At 37.7% G+C, this 12,262-nt stretch overlaps 1 long non-coding RNA gene across 1 annotated transcript in view; it reads left to right on the top strand.

The window, feature by feature from the left end:
- LOC117001004 overlaps window positions 1-12,262 on the top strand; it is a 117,636-nt gene that overhangs the window by 95,062 nt on the left and 10,312 nt on the right. The window lies entirely within an intron of this gene.

Below are 12,262 nucleotides of genomic sequence, written 5' to 3'. Positions count from 1 at the left end.
TTTCTGGGAAGAAAGAGCTGCCATTACTTTGGAGATGTAAAACTGCAGTCTGATGACAATGCCTCTAAATATGGTAATTTACACATCTTCTCAGGCTACAGGTGCAGTATGTTCTTAAAGAATAAACCTGTATTTTCAAGACTTGTACAATACAAAACACCAAACTCCATAATCAGAGCAATATAAAACTGCACCCAAAAAAAAGCAGCTGTGGGTTACAATCTTCAAAGGTACTCCAGAAAGATCTTTACAACAACCTTTCATCTCTCTCAGTTTTAGCATTTTTTTCTCAGCTGAACTCACATGTATGTATTTTAAATAGTATTATATATAGAAAGATTGATCTAGAGCAAACCTTGTCAGGCTAAAAGGTCTTAACAGAAAAAAATGAAAATTATCAGAATAAATAATGTCATTCTGACTTTCCATTCTCATTGTATGCTTGCTTTACAACCTCTGGCAATAAGATTTTATAGCTCTGACTAGACATCCCATTTAAAATTCTGAGTGAACCTCCCTGAATTCCAATTAATTATTAATAGTAAAATGTTGCTTATAGAAGAGATGGATTTTTTTTTCCATGGGAAATTTAAAAGCCAGACAAACATCCAGGAACTTCAAAGCAGAAGCATGAAAACCATGCTTGTGACATTTGTCTTGAATTTATTTCAAGAGCTCTCTCTGTGAGTTTTTCTGGAAAACAGGAAAGGGAATAGTAGTACATTGCAGGAGTTTACTCTTTCAACTACAGAAAACAGTGTGATGTGCAAATATAATTTTTTTTTTATCATTGTTCTAGAATTTCAGGTGTACTTCGTCTCGTAAGAATGCTCTTCATTAAATATAAGGCACAACAGCAACAGTTGTAGCTTTAAAAAGAGGGATGGTGGAAGTAGTCAAGCGGAAAGCGAGCCCTCCTTTGGGTCTGCAGAGCAGGTACCTCAGGCTCAACAGCTCCCAATACATCCTGCTCCTGCTGGGCCTCTTGGCTTCAGTGAACCTTCAGGTAAAAATAGTCCAGAGGACAACAAGCAGAGCAAACTTGGGTATCAACAAGGGCTTTTAAGGATGAACTGAATTATTATCCTAACTTCTTACACCAATACAACTCCCAACCAGAAATCACATATTATTAATGGATAGATATAGGTATCAAATATTCTATAGCAAAAGCAGCTTATGAGACATTGAGATATAGTCAGGCTTTTCTGAATAATCTATCCTCAGTCTAGAAGAGTGAAGCACTTAAATAACATTCAAATTTTAGGAAGTATTTAGCATAGTACCTTAATCCTTTTCTCTATCTAGCATGTGGAATATTACTGAACTGATATCCAAATACTTTATTAAATTAGAGAAACACTTAAAACTATGTGGGTTAAAAGCACTAAGCATCCCATCCTCTATGTGCTAATCTTCTGACAACTACAATACAAGCAAAACAGACACTTATCATATTAAAAATACTGCTCCCAAGCATCCTGGAATGATATTTGCCTCTTCTGCTCCTGGAAAACAGATTGCTCCTCTGTACAACAGAGAGCTCACCAAGGCAGCTGTGTTGGTAAAATCCACAGCCTTTCCACCTGGCTGCTCTAACTCCCATGTACCTTGCTACAGTTTCACCAATTTCCATTTGGATGTTCACCTCTGGGAGTGCAGTCGCAGTGACACTAGTTTTGGCCTTAGCTTAGACACCTCCCACCACTTTCACCTTTTCTGGATAGCAAGTTAGCATCAAGCAGGTTTTTTCTTAGTTTCCAAGAAAATTTTTATTGACTTTGTGACAGACTAGCAATTAAATTGTTTCCACCATCAGGAGAATTTCATGTTACCCAAGACATGGCCTCTCCAGCATGTCAGCATGTTACACTCTTTTGCAAGAGCCTCTGATCAGTGGTTTATGGAAAGACTAAGACATGGCTTGGGTTCACTATTAACCTTCTGTGCAGACATTGGATATCCTGATCCACCCTGGAACAGCAAGGTTTACAAATGGCCTACTTGCCACTGGTCTAACATTAGAGCTGCAAAAGAATGAATGGCAGGAAAAAGAGAATACAAATAAAGTCACTTTCCCCTCCCACAGTGCTCACTGTGCTCTCAGCACATTTGTCCTGCAATGCACGACAGTTCAAAAGTACCCAGAGCATCTGAGGGAAGACATCAAACAGAATCCTCTCTGTACCCTGAACTGAATACAAACCGCAAAGAAAATTGCTCCATTAGGTACTGACAAAGGTGTCACTGGGTCTGGAGTCAGCTCAGACTGAAAGATATAAATATGCTCTTTCAATAGCAGGTGCAAATCCCTATTGACTGAGGAGCAGCAGGAAAACAAGCCAAGGGAGGCTGCCAAAAATAACAATCAAAAGTCCCAAGAGACACTAATTCCAGTCTCCTAACAGGCATGCACACCCAGAGTTTATCATTGACATAAAATACTAGAAAAACATCTTCAAATTTGCATCTCTATTTCCCTAGGAGTTTGCAAATATCAAAATACAGAGTTCAGTCCAAGTGCAAGCCATATATGATGATGGGTAATATGGTATTCCCTTGGGCCTGTACTGTTCCACTGCTTACATATGCCCAAAGTATCATTCACAGCAAATGAAATAAACTATATTATCAGGATGAGCATTAAAACAACTAAACAGGGCATTTCTCACTCAGAGAAAATCTCATGCATGATAATTTCAATAAAAAGTTATTTCAATTTCGAACAGACACAAGAGTTCCTCTGTTAACAAAACACAAGCTCTTGTCAGGGCCATATTGATTAGAATTTTTTGCATTTACCCTAAGCACTGAACAAATGACATGCCTAATATGTGCAAAAAGCAAGTTGGAGGGCAAGCAAGACAGCAGCTGTTTCCAGTTGGAACCATTATTAATGGGGACCTTTCATTGTGCAATTGTTTTAATGCCCTATACTGGGATCCAGAAGCAGTGTGACTACTGACCTCCCTTTTCTGAATCACATCATAAAATAATAAATAGTTTATAACACCTGTTTTTGTGGACTTCTGAAGGCTGAACTGAGTCTCATGGTAGCATGTGGTAGGCTTTTAGCAGAGTGTAGTTAACTAACAGGTCACAGTAAACTAAATTAAACATAATTCAATCAGTTGTATGGTAAAATGGGGTTTTAGGAGCACTGGTTACCTTGAAGTCACAGAACCACCCCAATATGGGTCAAAAGTCTGGACTGTTCCACTGCTCAAAGTGGGTCAATACTGGGCAGGTTACAGCAATATACAACATTTTCAAGTAACTTCTTTTAATTCACTTAGGTAGAAGAAGTATATAAAATTTGGGTGGGGGCTAGAGATGGCATGTGAGTCTGAAAGCCACCTACATTACAGCAAATAATTACAGCTGACAACAGAAGATGGTTTTCCAGTCATTTGGAGGTACTACTATATCAAGATGACAAAAAAATTAATGCCTAGTAAAAAAGAAATTAAAACTTTAAGCAAAACAATAAATTCTGGCATTAGTTCTCAGATGGATCTTGTGATGTTCTGATACTAGGCCCTGGACTAAATGTTGTTTTGTACTTCATTGTAGTTGGGCACATGCTTACAGATCAGGCACAGAAAAACCCATAAAGCCACTTCTGAGGACATCCCACATTTGTACCACCTACAGAGGGTCCCAAGAGCCTCACTCACAACCTGAAGACAGAATTCAACCATCAAGTTTTTAAACCAATTTTCATTAGCTTGTTTATATTTAACCTTGGAATTTGAGAGGAGTTTAATCTTGATCATATCCTTCACAAAATCTCAAGGGAAGTTAGAAGTGATTATCAATTAAAGAAGTAGAACAAAACTGCATTAATGAAGTGCAAGAAAATAAAATATTATCAAGGCTTCCAGAAGGAATTATGGTTTTCTAAACCATTATCCATTTGTTTGATGACTTAGATCTGTATCTGCACATAGCTTTCAGCAATACTGCAACAATCCTTGCAACCTTGGGCTCCTCACACATGGGTTTGGCTACTACATGTCAGGCTAGAGCTGGTGTAGGTGAAGAAGTAGTTACACATATTAACAGTAATAATAATTGCCTGAAAAATCTCAGAAATGCCAGAGATTTGGGTTTAATAGGAACTCAGCATGGAAGTAATGAAGCGAAAAATATCCAGCTACCATCAAGATTATGTTTTGGAAACTTCTTTCTTCATTATTCTTCATTTGAATGTCTAATGGGATATTCAAGACCTCATTCCTATCCTCCATAGATTACAAATTATTTTTAAAAGGGATGCATTTTTTTTGTTAATTGTCTGCACAGTGATGCTCAGATCAAATAAATCTGTATTATGTAAGACACCATTAAAAGGGCACTAATACAAACGTTTTTATTTTGCTTAGACCTCAGGGCAATAACCAAAATTGCATTCTGCAAAGGCAAAATTGTTTAATCCTTATTAGTTAAAGTAAGAGCACAAATCTAGTTTCTACCCTAGGGTATAGCTATGGGGGAATTTGCCATGCTGATGGCTCAAGTTCAAGTCAGATTATGAAGGGCAAAATTTATTCCTGATTACAAAAAATATGATAGATTTTTAGAAGCTTGTCTGCAAAACAACTAAATCTGAGCAGAATTGCATCTAAAGTCAGTCCGTGAACTTCCCTTGCATTTTCTTCTTGAATTAGAAATAAATCTAATTTTCAGGAGCAGCTTATAAACTCTGTGGTAGCAAACCACAGGCCAGAGATGTAAGAGTCTGGGAAAGCAGGACACTTCTCACTCTCAGGCTTTCCTGCCATCAGTTGTCGCACTAAGAACACACTGCAGCTCCTGCCAGTGGATCTGCTGTCACTGGAGCAGGAAATCTGCTGCCTTTTAGGACATCTAACAGCCCTCCTCTATTATCTGTGACCTAAATATGATTATTTCCTTACAGCAAACACTGAACACTTTGATCTATTAAATCTCTAAAACCCATCAAACCAAAACTCAAAGCCCATTTAAAATTAGGAAGCAACCTGCTTTTGGGAAAAAAAAAATTATATATATATATATATATACAGATCACACCCCTGATTTCTACTCAGAAATAAAAGCAATTCCCACAAGAAATTCCTATCAATCTGTTCTCAGAGATTATACCAACACATTGTAGATTTATACAGGAATAAAATTTACAGTTCCTGCCTATGTGGCAACAAATACATTATATTTTTAATAATCTACTCTGCAAATAAGACCTCTTCTGAGAAAGAAGGAATAAGTTATGGCAAATATCTTACTCCACAGAAGATTGAAAATACTTGTTTCCATATTCTTCTCAGTGTCATATTTACAAGAGTAAGTGCATTGCAAGAGTAAGTCATATCCTTAGACAAGTAGGCAATGTGGTTATCAAAAAGCTTTTGTTTCCTCAGATCAGCTATTCATCTTATTTCTTCTTCCCATTTTTGTAGCCTGGTGAAGCTACAGCATTGCCATTCTGCAATTCATCTCTGGCATAAGGCAGGGACCCCATAACATTGGTCCCAAACTGGTTGATGACCTGAGCTCAGTTCTGCCAGATCAGCAGATCTGAAGGCATCTTTGTCAATCAGACAGAGGAAGCAAAACTGGTTGTGGGTGGATTTGAGAAAACCAGTATACATTAGCATAATCCAGAAATGTCACATCTGAGCTGGCAGGCAACTAAATTAGACACAGAATGACAAATAAAAAGGAATCAAATATACATCTAAAATTAGAGAGGTGACTTCACGGGGAAAAATATTTTTTAAAGATAAAAGAATTACAAGCATTTGTCATACATCCCACAGTAACTGAACAAACTATCTGGGTGAAAAGTAAGAAGAATAAAGTAAATAACATCTGAGAAATTAAAATTAGGGTCATGAGCTTATTGCAAGCAAGCAGTAGCTGAAAGAGTTACTTTTAGACAATTGTTTTCAAACTTTTTCACCCTTTATCTTTCTAAGGAGGAACAGCTCAAAGGAAATCTATCAGAAGTCTCTACCTTCTGTAATATATGAAAAGTTGTATGTACAGCCTAGAAATGGAGAAGAGTTCCCTTTTATCTCCACCTCTGACCTTTTTTTTTTTCATCAAAATTTTCCTCTCAAAACGGTCTTGATTTAAAGCCTATTGAAAACAATGGCATTCCACTTAAAATCTGTGCCTATGTCTTGGTTATTGCAATGTGACTTTCCAAAAGGCAGCTAAAATGAATAAACAGCTTACCAAATTTCATCTTGCCATGAGAAATTGTTCTATTCAAGCATGGCTTAGGATCACAGACTAAGGCATCAGCTAAGCAGAGAAAATAGGCTTATGCCATAGATTTTCTATTTGGTTCACATGTATGGGCATACTTCTTTGAAAACCTAAAAATTTCCACCGTATTTCTACAGCATTTGCATGAATTATGTGTCTTCTGTCAGTCTGGAAGGAGTACACATAGCATTATCTACTCCAGTCCCATTTTCTCTTTGAAACTCTAAACCATCTTCTGCCTCCAAAAACAATCACTCATTCTCATGAAAGCAGAACTTAGCTAAAGAATATTACAATCTACATCAGTTTTTCCCATATAAACAAGAAAGATAATATCCTTTATTGTTCAGTCACTTGGTTGCAAAGGATGGAAACTCAGTCTAATACAAAAATCAAGGTTATTCAGCATTTTATCAGGACACACTAGGAAAATAAGGAATGATGGCAGAGATATATTTCTAGGAAAAAAAGCACATGGTTTACAAATTTTGGGCATCAAAGACAGGAGAGAGGGAAGGAAACAAAGGAAAAGAGTTGGCAAAATAAAGACAAAAAGGAACACAAAAGAGAGAAGAGCTCAGCAGTGTATTAGGGTAAGGTGAAGAGATTTACTACTAGTAGTAAGGGCACAGATTTCCAGATAGAATGAAAGAATTGAGCTTGCTTGCAAGGCTGATTTTTTCTTGCTTACACAGCTGCCAAGGCACCACAGATGTGTAACTAGTGCACAATTTCTCCAAGGAATGCCTACAACATCCGTACTCTGATTTGAGTTTCATTGAACCTTGTGGGCCCTGAAAATAAAATACTAGGGATGTATAAATGCAGAACAGCAGAGTAGATGCTACCTCTTAAACAGCACTCACTACCATTGCACTACCACTGTCACTTGGATAAAATCTCCTTCTCTCCAACTGATTCTTTACTCCTACCAGAAACCTGCTTGGATACCTGCAGACAAACAGGCTCAGGTCCCAGTCCCTGAGGAATTTACCTAGGAACAGTCTGTATGATTTAAAGACACCAAAAAGTGCAGTGGTAGTGTTCTCCTTATGCATTTGCAAAGGTCTCTGCAGTGAGACACTTCCCACAGTAGCATTTAACTGCCTTCAGATTTAATGAGGTTGCTATTTTTTGTTAAAATTGTGGATTCCTGTGACATATTTTTGCAATAACTTAATCTTTCATTAGTCATGGAGACGAAAGTGTTCAATTAGCTGTTTTGACACTTTTGACTGTACTAAATAAAATCTTCAAGTATTTCCCAATGATAATGGCTCCTATCTAACAGATTTTCTGGAAAGATTGCATTAAATGAAGGCAAAGGGGGTCATAATCAATTATACGGCCAGTCCAAAAAATGATCGGATAATATCATAGGAAGCACTTTGATGGAAAATTAATAAATGCTAGTTAATTGATTCTTAAAATGCTTCAGAGTCAGTTCTGTGGAGATCTTTTCTAACATGAAAACCCCACCACAGTTAATGGGAAGAAAACCCTCAGAGATACACCTGAGTATCTCAGCACATTATAAAATACGTTTTGAACACAAATGACACACAACAGCGACACAGATGACAAACTTCCCTCCTTAGAGAAAACTATGACCCAACACTCAGCAGTGGCTGCTTCCATCCTGGCTGCACTATAGCTCAGGTAAATCTAGTATCCTTCTGTCAGTAGCAGCATGTATGAACTGGGCCCAAAGAGGTACAAAAGATCTCAGTGAAGATCCCTATGAGTGAAACATAGAAGCTGTTTCTTGCCCTGAGTACTCCAAGGCTAGAGGCACCAAGTCACTCCACAATGAACACTACTCAACCAAAGTCCTTCAGGCAGTTCAGCTGCTCTTCTAGGATCAGAGGAGCTTCTCCATAGCTTGGTTTAATCCATTTTAGCATAATTACAATCATCCATCATTGAGATGAGCTGGTAGTGTCTCTTGTTGAGTGAGTCACCAAGATGAACCTGGATCGTTTGTGTGTGTGGGCAAAGAGTGTGCTTGACTCTGCTGCCATCCATACACAGTCACCATGGGATGAGTTCCAGGCTGCACTGGCACCAGCTTCACTGCACACCAAAATAAGCCCTGAGAGACAAACTGTCAGTGTCTTTAATAGAAAAGGAAAATCCCCGAGAGAGGAAACTTTTTTTTTGTATAGCAATTCTAGTTCAGAGAAACTGATTCCTGCATTTTTTTATTTTCTGTAAAATTAACCATACTCTTTTGAGTGGGAGTTTGGTTTTTCTGATGAAGGATTCTTAAAAAATTCTTAAATTTTTTTTCTAAGTTGACATTTTCTTTCTTTACACTCAAGGAATCTTTGGGCAACACTGATGCCTGCTAGACACTAGAAACAAATTTGGGCACTATTAGTCAGGAAGGTTCTTCAGGAAGTCTTCAGAGTTGCCTTTAGTTGAGATTTTTTAAGATTACAAAATACAGAAGATTTCAAAATCTGAATCAATAAACACTACTGTATTTGTATATTATGTTTTGGTTTGTTTTTCTTTTTGATGTCCACATTTCCTAAGATTCTTTGCATCAAAAACCATGCCAACACCGCTTAAAATTAAAGAGATTTTTGGCTGAAGGAATGAGATTAGAACTTAAAATATGAAACAAGTTCATTCTTCAAGGATCTCCTGCTGCTCATGCTGATCTTCTGAAATCAAGAGAACTCAGGGGAGCACATATTTGCAGGATATATGTGTCTAGTTAGTGCTAATTACTCCATGAAAAGACTTTTGCAGTAAGGAGCAGAGGGCTTCTTATTATAAGGACCACAGTGAAAAGGTATATTCTGAAGCAGATCCCCACATTATCACTGGAAGTCAGTAAGATATACAATGACAATGGATATTTGAGGGTAAAAAATGTGCTCTATCAAGAAACCTCCTGAACTGAAAATGTTTCATCATGATAAGAATTTCCAACCATCTGTCCAGAACTATCCCTATTGAGCTTTGAGTGGGTCCACAGTTGGAAGATTTTCAGCAGAGAAATCTAAGATTATTTTTATTAATCATTAGGGGAAAAAAAGCATACCATGAATCTGAAAAAATATTAATAAATACTGAAACAAATGCACCTTTTGAGGCCAAGTCCGTTTTGGTTGGGTTCCTTCATCCCTTGTTAATTACTCAGTACACACTCTTCTGTAACTACAGTTTCTTTGTTCACCTGAGCTGTCTTTTTCCATCAAAGTTCAAACCACTTTTACCTAAGTAAGGGTCTCTTTGGTTTTGTTTATCAACAGTTAGCATTCTACTTTTCTACCATCTCACACCCTCTCTCCATTCAGTATCATCCCTATGATTCCCATTTTCTACATTAGATTTTGGAGATCACTTCGTCCTTGGAGCTTCCCAGCCAGTTACCTTAGCTAATCATACTCATGATCAAAGCAAAAATTGAGTTTTCTGTACAGCAATGTAACCTATAGCACAGGTAGTTAACGCAAGTTTTAACATATGTCTGGGTTAATTTTCACACTCTCCAGAAATGAATATGAATGTGGTAGGAAAATCTGAAAAAAATCCTAGTTTTCAAATAAATTCAGTTTTGTTGACATCAGCTTTTTATCAAAATTACAAAACTACCAAGGTGATACTATTTTAAATCTAACAGTATGTTGAGGAAGACAACTAGTACCTTTTTTTTGTTGTTATTTCTTTGTTACACTGAAAATATTATATACAATCAGCATGGGTTTAGTGTCATTGTTTTTTCCTTAATCCAACCTTCCTTTTCTCCCTGAAAGTGTGTATACTCTAATCTGCCATGAGACAGAGAGATATGTTACAGGTTGAAAGAGGCTTGATTGCCAGACACATAGAAATGTTCTCATACAAGTCTGAGTTGAAGACTGCTGAAATCCTTGGGCATTTTCCACTCAACAGGCTTTGGATAAAGACCAGACTGACCATAATTAAACAGTTCCTATAAAAAAAAATACTTTCCTGATCACTAATGTTAGCTGTAGTTAAACATACTGATGAAATATTAATCCTACCCTTTGAGAATATTTTATATGACTGATGAAAAAAAAAAGCATTTGATCAAAAATTAAATGCAAACATAAGAGCTAAAAATTTAGCAACAGCGTTGAATTTTGCATAAGGAACCACAAACAAGGTCTAGAGACTGAATAATACAGATAAATCAAAGAAATGAGTAAACCTGGTTTTGAAAAGCAAAGTTATGTCAGACCTGAAATAGAAGACTGGGAAAAATGTGACTTTAAGTCACAGTTTCTTCCCAAGGCTCCCACACTGCCTATTCTGTTATGGAAATGTGTGTTTTTCATCAGAGCGGGCTGATTCCAGAGGACATGCCTCTGCCTCTGGGCATTCATTTTCCTGAACGCAATGGCGTGTTAGCAGCCTAGAGTGGGAAACTCCTCAGTCTCTTGAAACAGGATATCAATTCACACAGAATGTTCAAGGGATAAAGACATTTACAGGTCTTTGTTTCTCTCTGGTGTGGTGAGCAGGCAAAAACGTGCAAAGTCTATTTTACAATAATTCCGAGTTTTTCATTATTAAAGAATTGAAATCACAGGGAGGTTACCCTACTAGGGTTGTTATTCTACCAAGTCTCTCCTCCCCCAAATGAGCATGGACAATTATGTTAACCCCCTGGGCTGCCAAATAAAACACAAGCAGAAAGGAGATGACTGGGAAAAGCATGGGAAATGCCAGGGCTGTCATCTTTGATCTGGGAAACCTGCAAAGCTCATAAAATAATGGTACAGTGAATGTTTCTTAAGATAAAGTACTTCCAAAATCTTCTAACTGCTTAGAGAAGCCTCCAGAAAGCACTCCTCAGATCCATTTTCATTTTTTTAACAAATCCATTGAGCAAATTAGTTAGCTGATAGGAGAGTGACCATCAAGGCTGTATTTGGAAAAACCAACCTCTGTTCCTAAAATTACAGTAATTTCATGATTATAAGCTGCACCATTTTGACTAAAATTTTGGTCCGAACCCGGAAGTGCAGCATATAATCAGGTGGGGCTTATATATGGACAAAGAACAAAAAGTTGCTGTTTTAGTTTGGAGGACAGGTGTCTGCTGAGAAAGGCAGGAGCTTCTCATTGAAATGGAGAATGTAAACCCCCTCCCTCCAAATTATAATAATTTTGAAATCAAGGGGCTTTCAGGCAAAAATATGGGAATTAGGAATAACAGTTCTTTACTAGGGAAATTAAAATAGAAATACAGTACTACAAAGAAACAAACTCCAAACCCTGACAAAGTCAGAGTACAACCTGACACCTTGTCAGTCAGGGTGTTGGTAGTAGTCCCATTAAATGGTGGCTACAGTCCCCCTTGTAGTGACAGATGTGGTTCAGTTGAAGCAGTGGCCCTGCAGTAGAAGGTGCAGTTTCCCTCCAGAGTTCCAGTAGTGTCCCAAAACCTCTGTTTTTATCTTGGTAAGAAATGTTGGGCTCTTCCCCCTGGTTGGAGCAACGTCCAATGGGATGAAGTAATTTTATCAGTCACACAGTGGGACTCAATGGTCATTAGCAGAAAATGACTCCCTGGAGGAAGGATGGGTTGTGAAAAGATAAAGAACAATGCCCTGCCTGGTTTCAATGGATGGACCATTAGCAGAATATCTGCCGTTGAGATAAGGATCACTGCCCCCACCCTCAACAGATGGTGATAGAACAGATACCTTTTATCACACTCTGTATTGTAACGTGTGGCTTATAATCAGGTGCTGCTTATAATAATGAACTTACTGTACTCTACTGTTAGATAAAGGACAAAAGGATCAAGAACAGAAGTGAGAGGTAGGAGGCACATCTCATGACACAAGGGACGCAAACTAAAGACTCAGAAAATTTCTGAGAGGGAAGCAAGTGTGAAGTGGGGAGGATGGCAGACCTTTGAGACATGTGGTAAGTGCCAAGGAGTCCTTCTCCATCCAGTACATTTCTTATGATACATTGCTGTTTAAATATTTTAATAAGGCAATGCTTCCCCCAAAACTGA

The sequence above is a fragment of the Catharus ustulatus genome, chromosome 10 (assembly GCF_009819885.2).
Source record: "Catharus ustulatus isolate bCatUst1 chromosome 10, bCatUst1.pri.v2, whole genome shotgun sequence".
Classification (NCBI taxonomy): Eukaryota; Metazoa; Chordata; class Aves; order Passeriformes; family Turdidae; genus Catharus; species Catharus ustulatus.
The sequence above is the reverse complement of the archived record's forward strand: the minus strand, read 5'-3'. Positions and strand labels throughout refer to the sequence as shown.